General features: G+C 41.6%; 1 long non-coding RNA gene across 1 annotated transcript in view; it reads left to right on the forward strand.

Annotated features, from left to right (window-relative positions):
- LOC138740110 (uncharacterized) overlaps window positions 1-14,903 on the forward strand; it is a 59,012-nt gene extending 44,109 nt beyond the window's left edge. The window contains exon 3 of the long non-coding RNA XR_011342674.1: window positions 14,827-14,903. This is a non-coding gene — a long non-coding RNA (uncharacterized lncRNA). The remainder of the gene's footprint in view (window positions 1-14,826) is intronic.
- The last annotated feature ends 1,920 nt before the right edge of the window (window positions 14,904-16,823 follow it).

Here is a 16,823-nt window from a genome sequence, read left to right on the forward strand (position 1 = left end):
ATGCTAAATTCAATAAAAGTTAACTTAATGTTTCTCCAGCTTCCTACGTGATACAGCAAATGTGAAATTGACTTCTTGTTCAGCTTTAAGTTGTCTATCATAATCCCCAATCCTTTTTCAGGAAGCAAACCTTTTGAAAATAATTGTGCCCAGTGTTTTCTAAGTACATAATAGAGGTGCATCAAGGAAAGTACCCAACTGGAGTTAGGTTGAGGTAGTCGGAGTGAGCCAATTTGTTCAGCAATTTACCTTGAGGCAACTTGCATAATTTCTTGATGATTAAAGACACTTTATTCATCTGTTTGAGGATGTTTTGAGCTAACAACTGATTGTCACATTGAGCCAAAAACTCTGCTTCCATAAGTTTGAAGTAATGTGGTAGTAACTCTAGAGAATATTGCTATTTTGTTAAAGAATCTCAACATGCTGAACACACCAACGCCAATGAAAAGAAGCAGATGCTCTCCCCTTGGTTCATGTCATTCCAGTTTGTCCACTCCACTGATTCACTGAACTAAATGAATGTGAAGAGGCCACCATGGTGAAGCTTTAATTATACTCTATTCAGATTCAGTAATACGTTTCTAGTGTAAACATACAACATGTATATTAACCCTTGGGTCTTGTTTTGTACATTTAAACTGCCTGCCTTTGACTGCTATAAAGTTCCAAAATTCAGAACCATATTCTTCAGAACATCTTTCCTGAATCCCTGCAGAGGAACTGACAGAATTCATTATATGTATGGCTGTCAAACCCAATGCAGTGACTAAAAGCAAGAACTGGATCAGTAGGAGGCAAACACAGCAACCATCATGTTACATGGACAGACGTTACATTTGAAATGTATTAGCAAATTGGATCACAGTAGGAATTCTTGAATAGCAGATTGGGTCCCAAAATGCACCATATCTCCCAAAGGCGTCTCATGGTGAAGTCATTACAGGTTGTTTCTCAATGTGAAAATTAGATTTTATTTCAAATTTGGCATTGAAAATCTAAGTGGGGAGGTTAGTTCCTCATCAAATTTAATTGCAATCCTGATTGTCAGCATGTAAATACAGCAGAACAAAGTAGCATTTCCCCCCTCCCCCAAATAAATTACAGACCAGATGTGTGTCCCTTTCTTCATCAGTCTAGAATCTCAAAGTCAATAATCCTGCTGGAATTGAGTGCAAAATGTGAATGTTCTGACTATCCCCACAATGCCAAGAACTGGTTATCTCTACCTCACTGTGATGATGTGATGGTTAGTGAGATTTTAACATAACTTCCAGTGGATTGCGAGAAAAGTGGAATTTGACATAGGTGTATATTATTGTTGGAACTACTGTCTGCAAAGTGTTTAACAGTTACAGACATTGTACAATGATACTACCAAAAGAAAAGTGAAAAAATAAACGCACCTCAAGTTGAGGAAATCACATTTTGAGTAACTGAACAGATGCATGAAGATGTGTTTCAGACTTTACAGTTCGGGTTAGGAGAATTGTCATTAGCGTGGGTACCCTCTATTACGTTGTGATATATTCACTGTGCCAAAAGGAATGGATTCAAAACAATTGGGTTCCAGTGTGGTATTTCACTATGTTCAGTAGGTCGCATGGCCCAGCATATCCATTAACCATCACGGACCAATTTTGATACGATGAGAAAGGAGGAAGTTAATGCTAGGGGCATGACCAGACCACAAAATATTCAGGTAATCTGGTGAATCTGCAAAAATTGCATGTACAGTATGTGAAACAGCTGATACTCCATGCTGCTACCTGTTCTCCAAATTAATGAACAATTAAAACTTTTGGGTTCTATCTAGTTATTCATGACTGGTGGTGAGTAATTAAGACCATAAGACAGGAGCAGAATTAGACTATTCAGTCCATCCAATCTGCCTCACCATTCCAAGTGGCTGATCTTCTATCCTTTTCAGCCCGATTCTCCTTCCTTTTCCCTGTAACACTTCATTCCTTTCCTAATCAAGAACCTATCTACCTCCTCCTTAAATATCCTGAATGTCAGCCATCTGTGACAATAAATTCCATGGATTCATCACATTTTGAGTAATAAAATTCCTCCTTGTCTCTGATTCAAAGGGACACTTTTGTATGCTGAGAATGGGCAACTAATGGGAAAAGGAGATTTTAAAAACATTTCCATCCTCAACAATGATGTGGCCTGGTGTGACGATGAAGTATTTGCAATCTTATTCCATCAGAAGTACCAAATGGATGATCAATCTCAGTCGAATCCAGAGGTCCCTCCACAATTGAAGCCAGCTTTCTGCCACTTCAATTGTTGGATATGATATTAAGGAACTATTTAGAACCATAAAACAATAAAACATAATAGCACAGAAACAGGCTTCATTGGCCTCTCTAGCATGTGCTGATCCATTTTGTTTTGCCTAGTGCCACTGACCTGCACCCTGTCCATTGCCCTCCATTCCGCTCCCATCCATGTGCCTGTCCAAATTCCTCTTAAATGTTAAAATTGAGCCCACATTCATCACTTCAGCTGGAAGCTTGTTCCACACCCCCACCTCTCTCTGTGTGAAGAAGTTTCCCCTCATGTTCCACCTAAACCTTTCCTCTTTCACTCTTAACCTTTGCTTTACCTTTGCTACATAAAGGCACTGTTTGACCTGCTGAGTTTCTCCAGCATTTGCGTGTTTTTTCACTTAACCACAGTGTCAACAGAATCCTGTGTTTTACCCCCCTCCCCCTATTCTTAACCCATGTCTGGTTTTGTACACTATTCCAGCAAAGACAATAGGACTAGACAACATCCAGGCTGTAATACTGTGGAGGTAAACAAGAAAATCTGCAGATGCTGGGGTCCAGTGCAGTAACTCATGCCCAAAATATCGACTTGCTTTTACTTTCTAAGGATGCTGGGTGACCTTCTAAGTTACTCTAGCATAATACTCTGGACTTATGTTTCAGAACTGCAATGCTTCTGGTACAACTACAATTGAACTCTGATTAGAAATGTGGAAAATTGCTTGGGTCTGTCCAGAACAAGTAGGAGAAATTGAATCTGGCCACTTAAAGCCCCATCAGTGATCAATCATCAACAATCTGACAATTTGTCAATACTCTATTCACTAATGTTCACATTCAGCTTCAAATTTCACTACTGGTTTGTTTAACCTTGGACAAAAGGTCTGAAGTCTGGGGGTGCAGTGAAAGTGACTACCTTTGATTACAAGGTAGTGTTGGACTGTGTGGCAGAGAGGAGTCATAATTGAAGTTTATTGGTCTGTCAGGTAAATTCTCTACTGGCTGAAGTTATAGTTTGCAAAAGAAAGATGGTTATTATTGGTGGACATTCATTAGCTCAGTTCTCAGGCTTTTCCCCAGGGCCTCCTCCTGGCTGTTCCCTAGACTATCTTACTTCATCTGTTACAAGGACAGAAGTTGGGAACTTCTGAAAGGATCACACTATTTTCCATCTTACCCCTCAGGCCATCTCATCAAGCATCTCCTACCCCATCCTTGGCATAAATGGAGGATCGGGCATTGGCCTCATCAATCTCCTCAGATCAATAGGACTGAAGTGAATGCAATTCACCTCAACTGAGGAAATGCCTAAAAAGAATACTATTGAATTTATTTGGATTATTCTTTGTTTAATGCACAACAATTGCTTAGTGACTTAAACATATTCTTGGTATTCCATTGACTTGGCCTGCTTGTTCTAGTTGCATAATTTAATGAAAATGTAATGCCAGTTAATCCACAAGGTGGAATACCAACCAGTCATCTCCAAAACTTAGTCAGGAGTAAAACACAAATATCTGCAGATGCTGTGATTGAAGTAGAAACCAATGCTGGAGAAACTCAGAAGATCAAACAGCATACCTTTTACAGTAAAAAGGAAAATACAAAACCAATGCTTCGGGCCTGAGCCCTATGCTTTGCTCATACCTTGATGAAACTGGTTATGTATCTTTACCTTTGCTACAAACTGCTGAGTATCTCCAGCATTGTGTTTTTATTCCTAAATTTAGTCAGTTCTTTTACAGCTGTTGGCACAATGCTGTTTTTTTAAAAAAATCATTGCTATTGGGTTCGTTCAACTGTCCATACACAGGAATCAACAATTACCAACATTTGTTCCCAGATTAAGGCAAGATTTACACTTGAAGTGAGATTGTTGCATGGTAATATCACAGTGCTCTGTATTTGGTCATATTGTTCAGATACCTTACTTTTTCTACCTTCAGTGTTTTAAGCTTTTGTCTCAGTTCAGTTTGAGTGATCAAGAGCCTTACGCAAGCCTTCTTCTGATGCTCTGAGATTTTATGAGATAAGTCTGAATTACATATTCAGTTTGGAGATTCCTACTTGAGGTGCATTGTATTGGTGATTAACTGTGCAGGGCGGTGAGGTGGGGGGGTGGGGGGAGGGAAACCATTATTTTTCATGGAGGCAAAGAGGTTCAGGTGTGATTTGGTTGAGTTGCTGTGGTAATGAACGGAGCTGATGTATTTAAAAAAAAGGCACAGCTACTGCTCTGTAAGCCCAAGAACACGTAAATGCATGGATGTAAAATAATTTGAGCTGTGCAAAGGAACACAGAAGCTCAGAGTGAACTTTATTTGAGAGTTCATTTTACGGTTCAGCACTTCCAGATGGGAGACAGAGCTTGTTGAGAACCTCATCTTGGGAAATCATAGTTATGGAGACTGATTTTCCATTCATTAAATCAATGAATGGAAAATCACAGCCTGTGCTTCATTGACTTTGCAAGATGCACTTGCTGAGGTTGGTGCTTCCCACTGGGAATGCCAGACTGCATAAACACTCCTCAAGAGAAAAGGCAGGTTAATGGGATTCACAAGGTTGACCTTCCATCGGCATCAGAATAGTGTCTACGGGTCAAAGATCGGGATTTGGGATGTCCTACTCTTGCACTCAAGTGCAATTATTTTTGAGATCTTAAAACTCAGTGTAGAATCAAATGCTTATTCCAATTCTGCATAAATGTCTTGAGCAAGTTTGGGGAAACTTTAAATCCTCTGTTTGTTCTTGTAGTTTCAGGTTTTCAAAGCAATATAAGAAAAGGAAGACTGCCAATAATTCCCCATTTATAAAACAAGAAGACTGCATCGTGTATCTGGGCACCTGCATCACTACAATATGCACATAACTCTGAGACTGAGTGGTGTAACAAAGGAACCTTATCTAGTGGAATATGTGTACAAAACATTAAGACAATGTACGACTTCGAGTGAGACCCAGGTAGCATCTTGGGCATTGTTAATGGCTTCCCATGAGTGCAGGCAGCCATTGACTGAATACATGTGCCTCTAGGACCTCCCGCTAGTAATTCAGATCTGGGTGATGATTGGCGTAGGAGTTAGTGCAATGCCTTTACAGCGCCAGCGATTGGGACTGAAGTTTAAAACCTGTACTGTCTATAAGGAATTTATATGTTCTGCCTATGCTTTCATGCCCACCATTCGAAATGTACTGGGGGTTGTTGGTTAATTGGGTGTAAATTGTGATAAAATGGCCCTATTACTGTGCTGTATGTCTTAATTTGAAAAAAAAATTATGAACAGACAAAAATTCTTCTTCAATGTGCAGCTCATCATGTTAAATGCACAATTCTGTGAAGCACACATGACATTCTCATTCTAAGAGACTATCCTATATTTACAATGACCAGCACCAACTAGAGGAATGGATACTAAAGTACAAGGGTGATGTTCATGTTCCATGATTCCAATAACCTGCATGATCTCCAGCTACTGCAACACCGAGCAGATACAAGCCAGAATATGGTATCCTCAGCTGAGGTTTAATTTCCTGAATCACTCCCTTGAGACCCCTGCAGTAGAACTCCAAGCTGAAGACTTCATCATTATCTGCTGCATGCTGTTGTCTTGCAGACCAAAAACAGCAGATGGTGTCAGAGAAAGAACAGCAAAACAATCCTGAAGTGGAGCCTACAGGACAAGAGGAGCAGGAGGCAGAAGGAGACAACAAGGCGTCCCTGCTTGGCATCCATGGCTTTGTTTCCAACTGTCCAGGAAAAGCTCTCAGGAACATCATGATAGAGCCATACTTCTAATTAATCTTGTTGGCCAGGATGTGCATATACTGCACCTTTAAGTGAATATGGGAACTATCTCCCTCTATCATGCGGACACTTTCTCCTCCATGGCAACCAGTGTGGGCTTTTTTCTGCTGTCTGACTGCACTGGGGAATGCTTTTGGTTTCTATGCAAACAACCTTCATGTTATGGCCATTCGAAATGTACTTTTAAGTCACTACTTAAAAGTTTTCACTCACAGAATTTATGTAAAAAATATAAGTAATTAAACACATTCATTTTTTTGAAACTCATTTCTTGATGCGTATGTAGATAATGCAGGTCAACCAGTTTACCTATCTCGGATGCACCATTTCATCAGATGCAAGGATCGACAATGAGATAGACAACAGACTCGCCAAGGCAAATAGCGCCTTTGGGAGACTACACAAAAGAGTCTGGAAAAACAACTAACTGAAAAACCTCACAAAGATAAGCGTATACAGAGCCGTTGTCATACCCACACTCCTGTTCGGCTCCGAATCATGGGTCCTCTACCGGCATCACCTACGGCTCCTAGAACGCTTCCACCAGCGTTGTCTCCGCTCCATCCTCAACATCCATTGGAGTGCTTTCATCCTTAACGTCGAAGTACTCGAGATGGCAGAGGTCGACAGCATCGAGTCCACGCTGCTGAAGATCCAGCTGCGCTGGGTGGGTCACGTCTCCAAAATGGAGGACCATTGCCTTCCCAAGATCGTGTTATATGGCGAGCTCTCCACTGGCCACCGTGACAGAGGTGCACCAAAGAAAAGGTACAAGGACTGCCTAAAGAAATCTCTTGGTGCCTGCCACATTGACCACCGCCAGTGGGCTGATATCGCCTCAAACCGTGCATCTTGGCGCCTCACAGTTCGGCGGGCAGCAACCTCCTTTGAAGAAGACCGCAGAGCCCACCTCACTGACAAAAGGCAAAGGAGGAAAAACCCAACACCCAACCCCAACCAACCAATTTTCCCCTGCAGCCGCTGCAACCGTGTCTGCCTGTCCCGCATCGGACTTGTCAGCCTGACGTGGACTTTTACCCCCTCCATAAATCTTCGTCCGCGAAGCCAAGCCAAAGACAAGACAGTTACATGTTACAGAAAATTGCAATTATGCACCTGCTCTAGGATTGCAACCTTCCCCCCCTCTCCCCCCCAATTCCTTGCCTTCCCCCCTTATCTCAGGGTTGGCCAGTAGAGCAAAGTGCACTGGATGAAATGAGGACCTACTGGGAACTGTAAAGTCCCAGGTTAATATTAATTGTTGAGGGTAAACCATTCTAAAATTAAGATTCTGCAGGGTGTCACATGCTGATCATTTACAATGTGTGTTTAAAAGACTGAGACTGAGACTGTGTAAATGATCTGTTGGAATTTTAATATGAACAGTGAGGCAGTGCACAGTGTACCAGTAATTCATTATGTGCACAAGACAGGAAGAGTGTTCACACTACCAGTACACTCCATCCTTTATAATGTAGTGGATATGCAACATTCAGACTACGTACTTGCTGATAAATGCGTCTGATCCATGGGGATATATCTGGTTTAGCTAAATATTTCTCCCTTGTGAATGGAAAAACCTATTAGGTGGAAGATGTAATTTTTGCAGAGTGTAAAGCTAGGAGATGGAGATCATTCATTTGCTTTTGGAGTGCCTAATTTCCCTTTTCCACTAACTTCAAAGGAAAGGAAACCAGAAAGGATAGAAATTGCTTAACTACCTTTACTATGCTGTTTGGGAAAGAAACATAAAGATCGCGTTTTTCACTTGGAAGGTTGACTGGGGAATACTGTTGGAATCCCTGGAGGGTTGAGGCTCACCTTGATGTTATCCATAGGGAATCCAAATGTTCTCTGAATGCCATTGGAAAGTGTGATGAGTCTCCTCCCCTCCATGTGAGTTTCTTCTTTCAGCCTCTGGCAGCAGTCTGTGGCCTTCTGCTCTGACCTGGAAGTAGCTTTCCAATTAGAGTCATTGATGTTTTCAAACAGGAAGGGTTTAAAAAAAAAATTGGTGCAGTACCCAGTGTGGTAATGGATAAAGTAGAACTGAGGACCACCTTGACACAAAGTGAACTGGTGTCACTGAAGAGAGAAGTCAAGAAAATGCTAGTGCCAACATATGGGTTAAGCCTATCTCTGGTTGCAATGAGAATTGTGATTCAAGAGACACAGGATAGTTTGTTCATATTTGTGGTCATTTTTGTGGAATAAGTTGAACTCCTTGTGGAATAAGTTGGAGCCAAAGATGTTTGCCGTGGAAAGAAAGTTGCTAAGAAAGGAGTTTTGGTTAAAACCTAATGAAAGGAAGGAGAAATCTTTGAGGGTGAGCAAGGTGATGTTTACCCTTAACTTTTTTCAGACCACTATATATTCATGTGAAGGAGAAAATAAAACTATCGTTTTCATCTCATTAATCACCATGAGCTTACGGGACCTTGGAAAAGGGCAGATTGTAATGTAGCAAAACGTGGCAGGCAAGCCAAAGTAATAGTGGTATAGCATCTTGGTGGCTTTGAAAGATGCAATGTAGAGACAAGTTCTTGCTTTATCTGAGTGCAGTGCAGCAAAATTGTGCCTAGGAAATAAACCATTTCCCAGAACTTAATAACTGGCAATAGGAAAAGAAAAATACTTTATTCCTGAGTGATAACAGGCTAAAGTAAACTCAGAAATATAACCCTTTCACATTTAAAGATTGGATGCCAAATGCAACTTGAAGTTTTAGGTGAATGTAATTTATGTTCAGACAGATGAAAGATATTAACCTGCACAATAGGGAAGCCATACTTTTATACATGCTTTGAAGATTGGGTTCAATCAGGCCTCAGTATAAAGTGGATGACTTTTCAGTGGTGTTATAAATTACAATTCTTCTCTTAACATGGCCACTTTAAAACTCGCTGGGAGTATGAGAAAGAGAAAATTGTCTCTCTGAGGAATTGAAACATTGATTTTGAATTATTGCCCCATCTGACAGCCAGCAATATCATAAACTGACTGGGATAACAGAAGAAAACATGACAGGTTTAAAAATATGTGGATGCCTGAAGGAATGTTCTGTTTTAAGAACAGAAACAAGCTCTTTTTAAAAACATAATCATTCTAACCAGGTTATTTGAATTTATTTGTGCTGTTCTTGCCACCTTCATTTTCAAATGCATTATGACATTATAAGGATGAACTCCCCCTTCCTGTGCTTCAATGCCATGACTGGTCATGTTCTTAGGCCCCAGAGCCATTTGCGAGAACAAATATTCTAGTTAGCTGCTCTCACTGTTCCGGTTATAAGAAATGCATCACTGCCACACGGTGATGTCAAATAGGATGCTAAATAAATCAATAGTTAATAACTAGCAGTACTCACAGATGAGGCCATTCACGGATGATCTGGTCCTTAATATGGCAGAAGGCAGACTGATGGAAATAATTGTCATAAGATGATGAGATTCATGGGAAATCTCAGCAAAGCTGACCACATTGGTCAGGACATTGGAGTGTAAAAATCCTTAATGGCACTGAGTAGATAACCTGACATATAAGGATCTGCAGTCTCATGAATAGAACGATTTGCAGTTTCAAGTGGCATTTGCATTTTCCTTATAGTCATTTGCAGCAGTTCCTCAGTGTTCAGGTGTTGTGGGCGACACTTTGTCTGCCTTTTGGCCAAGAGGCGGAAGTAATTAAAGTCTGAACAAATTAAGCTGTGTTGAAGAACATTGACCCTGTATCAGCTATTTTATTAAATGTTACCAAATTATCATTTTCTGTAAAGAGTATGATTTTATATTCTTAACCTTGAGTGATTTTGGTGAACTGTCCTGGCCTTTTTAGCTTAAGACTATGACATGTCTGTGAATTGGTTATACTGTATTACAGCATCAATGCAGAGTTGGAGGAGGATTATGTGAAATATGGATACGTTCATTTAAATACATTGTCACGGACTACTTCAAGATATTTTTCCATCAGTTACCAAAAGTTTGTAAATTGCGTAAAAAAATTAAAGCACGACCAAATTCTAGGATATCACTCTTGTTCATATCATTCAATATTAGAACAAGGAATTCAACTTTTAATTTAACTTTTTTTATGCTTGAGCACAATGAGATAATGAACCAAGAAAGTAAACCAGAAAATCTCCAGATTCCGGGGTCTGATGATCTGCTGAGTTTCTCCAGCACTTTTGTGTACTGCAACAACAAGGCTGCAGTTGGTGGAAAGGTAGATGCAAAAGGTAGATGCAACGTAAAGTGAGACTATGAAGGTCAGGCAGTAGATGGAGCATAAATGCAAACAGTTGGATTGTTTGAAATGAGTTTACAATTATACAAAATGTATTAAGAATAAGGGCGATGAGCATAGATCTTGGATCAGTACGTGGTATTATAATGTTATGACCATTATTGGTACAGAGATTTGGTTGATGCAAGGACAGGATTGGTTGATTCATGTTCCAGGTTTGGATGTTTCAAAAATGTTAGGGAGGGATGTAAAACGTTGGGTGAGGTATGGCATTGCTAATCAGAGATATTATCACAGCTGCAGAAAGGGAGGATATTGTGGAGGGATTGTCTACTAACTCAGTATGGGTGAATGTCAGAAACAGGAAGGAAGCAATCACTCTACTGGGAATGTTCTACAGGCCCCCAAATAGCCACTGGGCCACTAAGGATCTGATAAATTGGGAGATTTTGGAAAGATATTAAAATAATAGGGTTGATGTTATGGGAGACTTCAAAGGTTCAAAGGTTGAAACGTTGAAAGGTTCAAATTTATTTCCACGGGATAATACATTAAAATTATAATGTATATGGTACATATTAAAAAATTGGTGGCTCTCCCAGAGCTTCCATAACAGCAACCTTGCCACTAGTGTGGCCAGCGAGACCAGGGAGCTGAGACCCATTGCTACTCTGAAGGGTTCAACCACATGATCCTTATGCAGGCTGCTCCACACAGGGATTAACCAAAAGGCCTGTTTAAAGAGGAGCCTATGATGTTTTTAAACTGAAGGCACCGAAGGCTTTGGATCTAGAGCTTGGGTTGCCGATGAATTGAACAAGAAACTGCAGAAATTGCGAGAGGGCTGGAGGTGAGTCCATTGGGAAAAAGGTACAGAAGCCTAAAGATGAGCACTCAACAGCACAAGGACAGCTTCATCCCCGCTGCCATCAGATTCCTGAACAATCAATGAACCAAAGACACTGCCTTACTGTAGAACGTGTTGAAAGAACCAAAGACTTGTTGATCCAAACCAAGGCTTTTATTAACTAAAAGACTGGAGCATATCACAAGTAGGTCGACCAGTCCAGAATGACCTGGTCTGGCTAGGAGCAATCCTTTAAGACCTGTCAGTAGGTGTGGCTACATTCTCAGCCAATCACAGTCATCCTACACTACCATCTGTACATATACACATTGGTGATAGAATCTGTACTATCACACCTACCTTTTTGTGCAAGTCTATTTTTTTTTTACTTATAGTAATGTAAGATGGTTCATAATATGAATGTTTGCACTGTGACGCTGCTGTCACAAAACACCAAATGTCATGACTTGTTCCTGACAATAAATTCTAATTCTTTATGATAAGTAAGGGGAAGAATCCCGGGAATTATAGACAAGTGTGTTGTATTGTCAGTGGTGGGCAAGCAAATGGAGAGGATTCTTAAGGACAGGATTTGCAAGCAGTAAGAGAAGCAAAGTCTTTTCAGGATTAGTCAGCAAAGCTTTGCGAAGGACATGAACCCGACTGAGCTCTTTGAGGAGAAGATGAAAGAAATTGATGAAGTAGGGTGGTAGCTGTGGTGGGTGGTATATGGATTTTAGTCAGACATTTGTCAAAGTTCCCCATGGTAGACTCAATAAGAAAGTCATTGGGCATGGGATCCATGGAAAATTAGCAGTGTTGATTTGGAATTAGCTTGCCTACAGAAGGAAGAGAATGGTAGTAGATGGAATGAATTTTGCCAGGGACCTCTGCTCTTTGTGATTTTTATAAATGGACAAAGAAGTGAAGGGTTGGATCAGCAAGTTTACAGATGACACGAAGGCTGGAGGTGTTGTGGATAGTGTAGAAAGTTGTTGTAGGTAAAAATGGTATATAGACAGCATGTAGAGTTGGCTGAAGATATGGCAGGTGAAGTTTAATTCAGAAAAAATGTGACGTGATGCACTTTGGAAGTTTGAACTTGAAGGTGGAAGTCGTGGTTAATGGTAGTATTCTTAACAGTGTGGAGGAATAGACCATAGATCTCTCAAGGTTGCAAGCAAGTTGATAGGGTTGTCAAGAAGGCATATAATGTACTTGCTTTCATTAGTCATTGGATTGAGTTCAAGTGCTGTGAGATAATGTTGCAGTTCTATAAAACTCTGGTTAGACCACATTTAGAGCAATAGGTTCAATTCTGGTTACCACATTATAGAAACTTTAGAGGGGATGCAGAGGAGATTTACCATGATGTTGTCAAGATTACACAGCCAGCACCTTTTTTCCCAGGGCAACAATAGCAGATACCAGAGGATATCTGTTTTAGGTGAGTGGAAGAGATGTCAGAGATAAATTATTTTACAGAGCAGTGGGTCCCATTGTTGTGCCAAAGTTTAGCAGGCCTGTTTGCAGATCCAATAGAAATAAGCCTTTACATGCAATGCTGTGCATAACATACTTTATTGCCAAGTTACAGCAAGTGGTACTTATCTCAGAAGTACACCCAAGCAGCACTCCTCTCCATTTGGTCTGCAGCATCAGTCTTGACCTAACCTGTGGTGATCCCAAATCCAAGAGACCTCACTTCTGTCTATCCTTCTCATTTCTGTCCATCCCTAACTGGGTTGATCCTTTGTATACCTCAACCCTTCACAGGGACGGCAGGCTCAGGTCTCCACAGACAATACCTTGGCTACCTGCCACCCCCACGTACATGGCCTTGTTCTCAGCAGTTGTTGCTTGCATTCTCTGGCTGATATTTTAGGATTCTTTCTACAGTGCCTGGAATACATTGCAAGGGGTGGTGGTGGAGGCTGATACAATGGGGACATTTAAAAGACTCCTGGATAGGCAAAAGGATGCAAGAAAAATAGAGGGTTATGAGCTGTGAGGTAAAGATAAATGTTCCATTATTGTCACATAATACTGCATTTAAAATGTAACATACATGTAATTCTTGAACTTTTTTCTACCTTAAGGTGGACAGAGTCGCCACTTTGTCCAGCGCCCCTCACAGAAACCTACAGCATCTGGGCAGGATTAGAGTGATGTGGTGTACGATTATACAAGTTGGCACAATACTGTGGACCAAAGGGTCTGCATTGTACTATAACATCCTATGTTCCAAGGAAAAACGTGGCTTGAAGACAGTTTATATGATCCAGGTGTAATTCATTAACAAATTTAAGATCCAAGATTCCTTTTATTGCCATGTAATAATGTAGAAAATATAACATTACACAAAATTTCCTTTTGCTGGCCGAAAGGAAAACCAAGAGTTGCCATTAGCATTGCACGGTGTCCCTTATAGTAAGAGAAAGAGAAGCAAAAGTGTCCCTTCATTCACTTCTCGCACTCCTGTAGCCATTGCAGCTGGCACAGACACCTAATCAACCCATTGGCAACCTCTGATACGATCAGGAAGATTGCTGCACCCGAGTCCCTCCGGGAGCCCTTCTAGCTCTCAGTACCTGCTCGATTTCTGCTTCAGATACCTGGTTCCCATGAACCAGCCCCCGCAGTCTTTGCGGATCATTCAACTACAAGTTGCCAACAGCCTGCAACCTGTGTGGATCTTTCAGCCACTGAGCCTCTTGCTGATCTGGAGTTTAGGTTCGTCATTTATGCTTCTCCTTTTAAATTGGGCAGGGGAGGGGGTAGGGGGTGTTATCCTGGTTTCTGGCTTACACCTCTCCTAGAATCTGCCTCCTCTCGTGGTCTGTCGCCCAGAACAGGTGCTACCGTTCTTAGGGATGGACCCTGCAGTTGCAGGATTAAAAAAAAAATTGTTGGCTCCCTTGACAAACCATTTAAAGCCGAATTAAGACTTGGCAGTAGGATCCTGTGGAGCAGCGCTGTGCCTCCATTCCCCGCTCTCCCAAATCCACGCCAATGGCAGCTCTGCTGTTACAGCAGCTCTAGAAGCGCTGCCATTTTTTTCTCATGAAATTAAAGGAAAGAAATATCAGTTGTAACATAAGCCACATTATTATGACTCCTACGGGTTGTTTGGCTCAGAGACAGGAACCACCTTCAGCATTGTAGGCAGAAATATCTGAGCCATTTACTGAAAATATACAACCTCACCAGAACTTCCACCATCCTACAGACCCTGGAATTCCCTTATTCAGAATGAGATCATTTTTTAAAAATGTGCATTAGATTTCAGTATGAGCTCATTTCCATAAGGAAACAATTAAAGGCAATTTAATTTGTGTTATGCTTATCAGAGATGGAGCATCAGAAGCTAAAAAGGATATGTGGCAGCTTCTTCATTTAATTCAAAAGCAAGGGGAGGTAGCAATTTCAATAAAGAAGACTTTTCCGCTTAAAATAAAAAATGTAATAATTGACCCTGCAGGGAGATATGTCAAGGTACATTGTCAATTTTATTTGGATCATTGGACGCTTATGAATATATAAGCACAGAATGCAGGTGATGAAAAAAATTATACAAGAAACATTTCTTAACTTGGCAAATGTACATGATAATATATTAATTGGTGGAGATTTTAATTTTTGTTTAGATCCAGTTCTAGATAGATCAACAAGAGCAATAACAAGGACAAGAGCAGCCAAGGCCACATTGCTGTTAGTGAACGACTTAACTTTAATAGATGCATGGAGAAGAATAAATCCAAGGAAAGAGACTGTTCTTTTTATTCAAATAGACTTGATTCTTTTTCCAGGATAGATTTGTTTTTAATATCTGCACAATTTCAGGGTAGAATCCTGTGCGCTCCTGTGTTGCTGGGCCTGACTTCCTGTGTCACCTTAAAAGTGTGACCCTGGAGTACTCTGGCCCACTTCCTCCAATCACGGTATGGAACAGAAGGTGCCAAAAGCCGGAGCCACATGTGGTCTCTCCACCCTAAATATTGAATCCCACCCCCACCCACTGTTTCTGAACCTGACTCCCGATTGCAAACCAATAGCTATAAAAAGCAAGCAATATAGTGTGGAAGATCTGGAATTTATCTGAACCGAGTCACAGCAGCTGCTCAAAGAAAACATAACTGAGCCTAGCAACAGCCCATGGAGAACCCAGGTGGTAGTCGTGAAAAGGAAAAAAAAAGTCCAGCTAGTAAATGACTACAGCCAAACAATTAATTGTTTCACACTCCTGGACGCGTACCCCCTCCCTCGAATTTCAGACCTGGTAAACGAAATTGCACAGTATCGGGACTATTCAACCATCAACGTGAAAGCTGCATACCATCAGTTACCAATCTGTTCTGAGGACCGCCCCTACACAGCATTTGAGGCAGACGGATAGATCTATCAGTTCCGGAGGGTCCATTTTGGTATTAGCAATGAGGTCTCGGTCTTCCAAAAATAGATGGACAAAATAGTCGACGAGTACGGGTTGAAGACCACCTTCCCTTATCTTGACAATGTCATGATTTGTGGACACTCTCTGGAAGACCATGATACCAACCTCCAGAGGTTTCTCCACACGGCCAAGGCCCTGAACCTCACATACATTCCAGTAAATATATGTTCCTGATTAAACGTTTAGCAATCCTGGGCTATGTGCTGGAGAATGGCATCATTGGCCCTGGCCCCGATCGAATGTGCCCCCTGTTAGCCCTCCCAATCCCAAAGACCATGAAAGCCTTAAGGAGTTGCCTGGGCTTCTTCTCCTACAACGCCCAGTGGGTCCCTCACTACATGGATAAGGTCCGCCCCCTCTTAAAATCCACCTCTTTCCCATTGTCGGCCAAAGGCCAGGCAGCTTTCGACTACTTTCGGAGCTACTTCACAAAGGCCACCATGCATGCGGTGGACGAGAACGCACCCTTCCAGATGAAAAGCGATGCCGCTGATGTAGATCTGGCCACTACCCTTAAACAGGTGGCCAGGCCGGTTGCCTTTTACTCTCATGCCCTACAAGGCCATGAGCTTCAGAACCCATCTGTAGAGAAGGAGGCTCAAGCCATTCTAGAGGCCATCTGGCTCTGTAGGCCGGCAGGAAGTTTACATTGCTCACCAACCAGCAATTGGTGGCATTTATGTTTAATACTGTAAAATAATGCAAAATAAAGAATGCTAAGATCGCTAGGTGGAGGATCGAACTCTCTACCTATAATTACGACATAGCATACAGGCCAAGTACTCTCAATGAACCTCCAGATGACCTGTCTAGAGGAAGCTGTACTACTGCACACAGTGGCCAGTTGCAGTCACTGCATGATGAGCTTTGCCATCCAGGCAAAATTCGCAGGCTCATTTCGTCAAGGCACACAACCTGCCCTAGTCCATTGAGGACATCAAAGAAATGACCAGGTCCTGCCAGCTCTGCATGGAGTGCAAGCCTCACTTCTACTGCCTCAACAAAGCACACTTGATAAAGGCAGCCTGCCCCTTCGGACGACTCGGTATCAATTTCAAGGGTCCCCTTCCTTCCTCCGATGGAAGCGTGTACTTAATGTCATCGACGAGTTCTCACGTTTTCTGTTCACCATCCTCTGCCCAGACATGACCACTACCACGGTCATCAGGGCCTTGAACTTTATTTTCTCCC

This window comes from Narcine bancroftii, chromosome 7, assembly GCF_036971445.1.
Source record: "Narcine bancroftii isolate sNarBan1 chromosome 7, sNarBan1.hap1, whole genome shotgun sequence".
Taxonomy (NCBI): Eukaryota; Metazoa; Chordata; class Chondrichthyes; order Torpediniformes; family Narcinidae; genus Narcine; species Narcine bancroftii.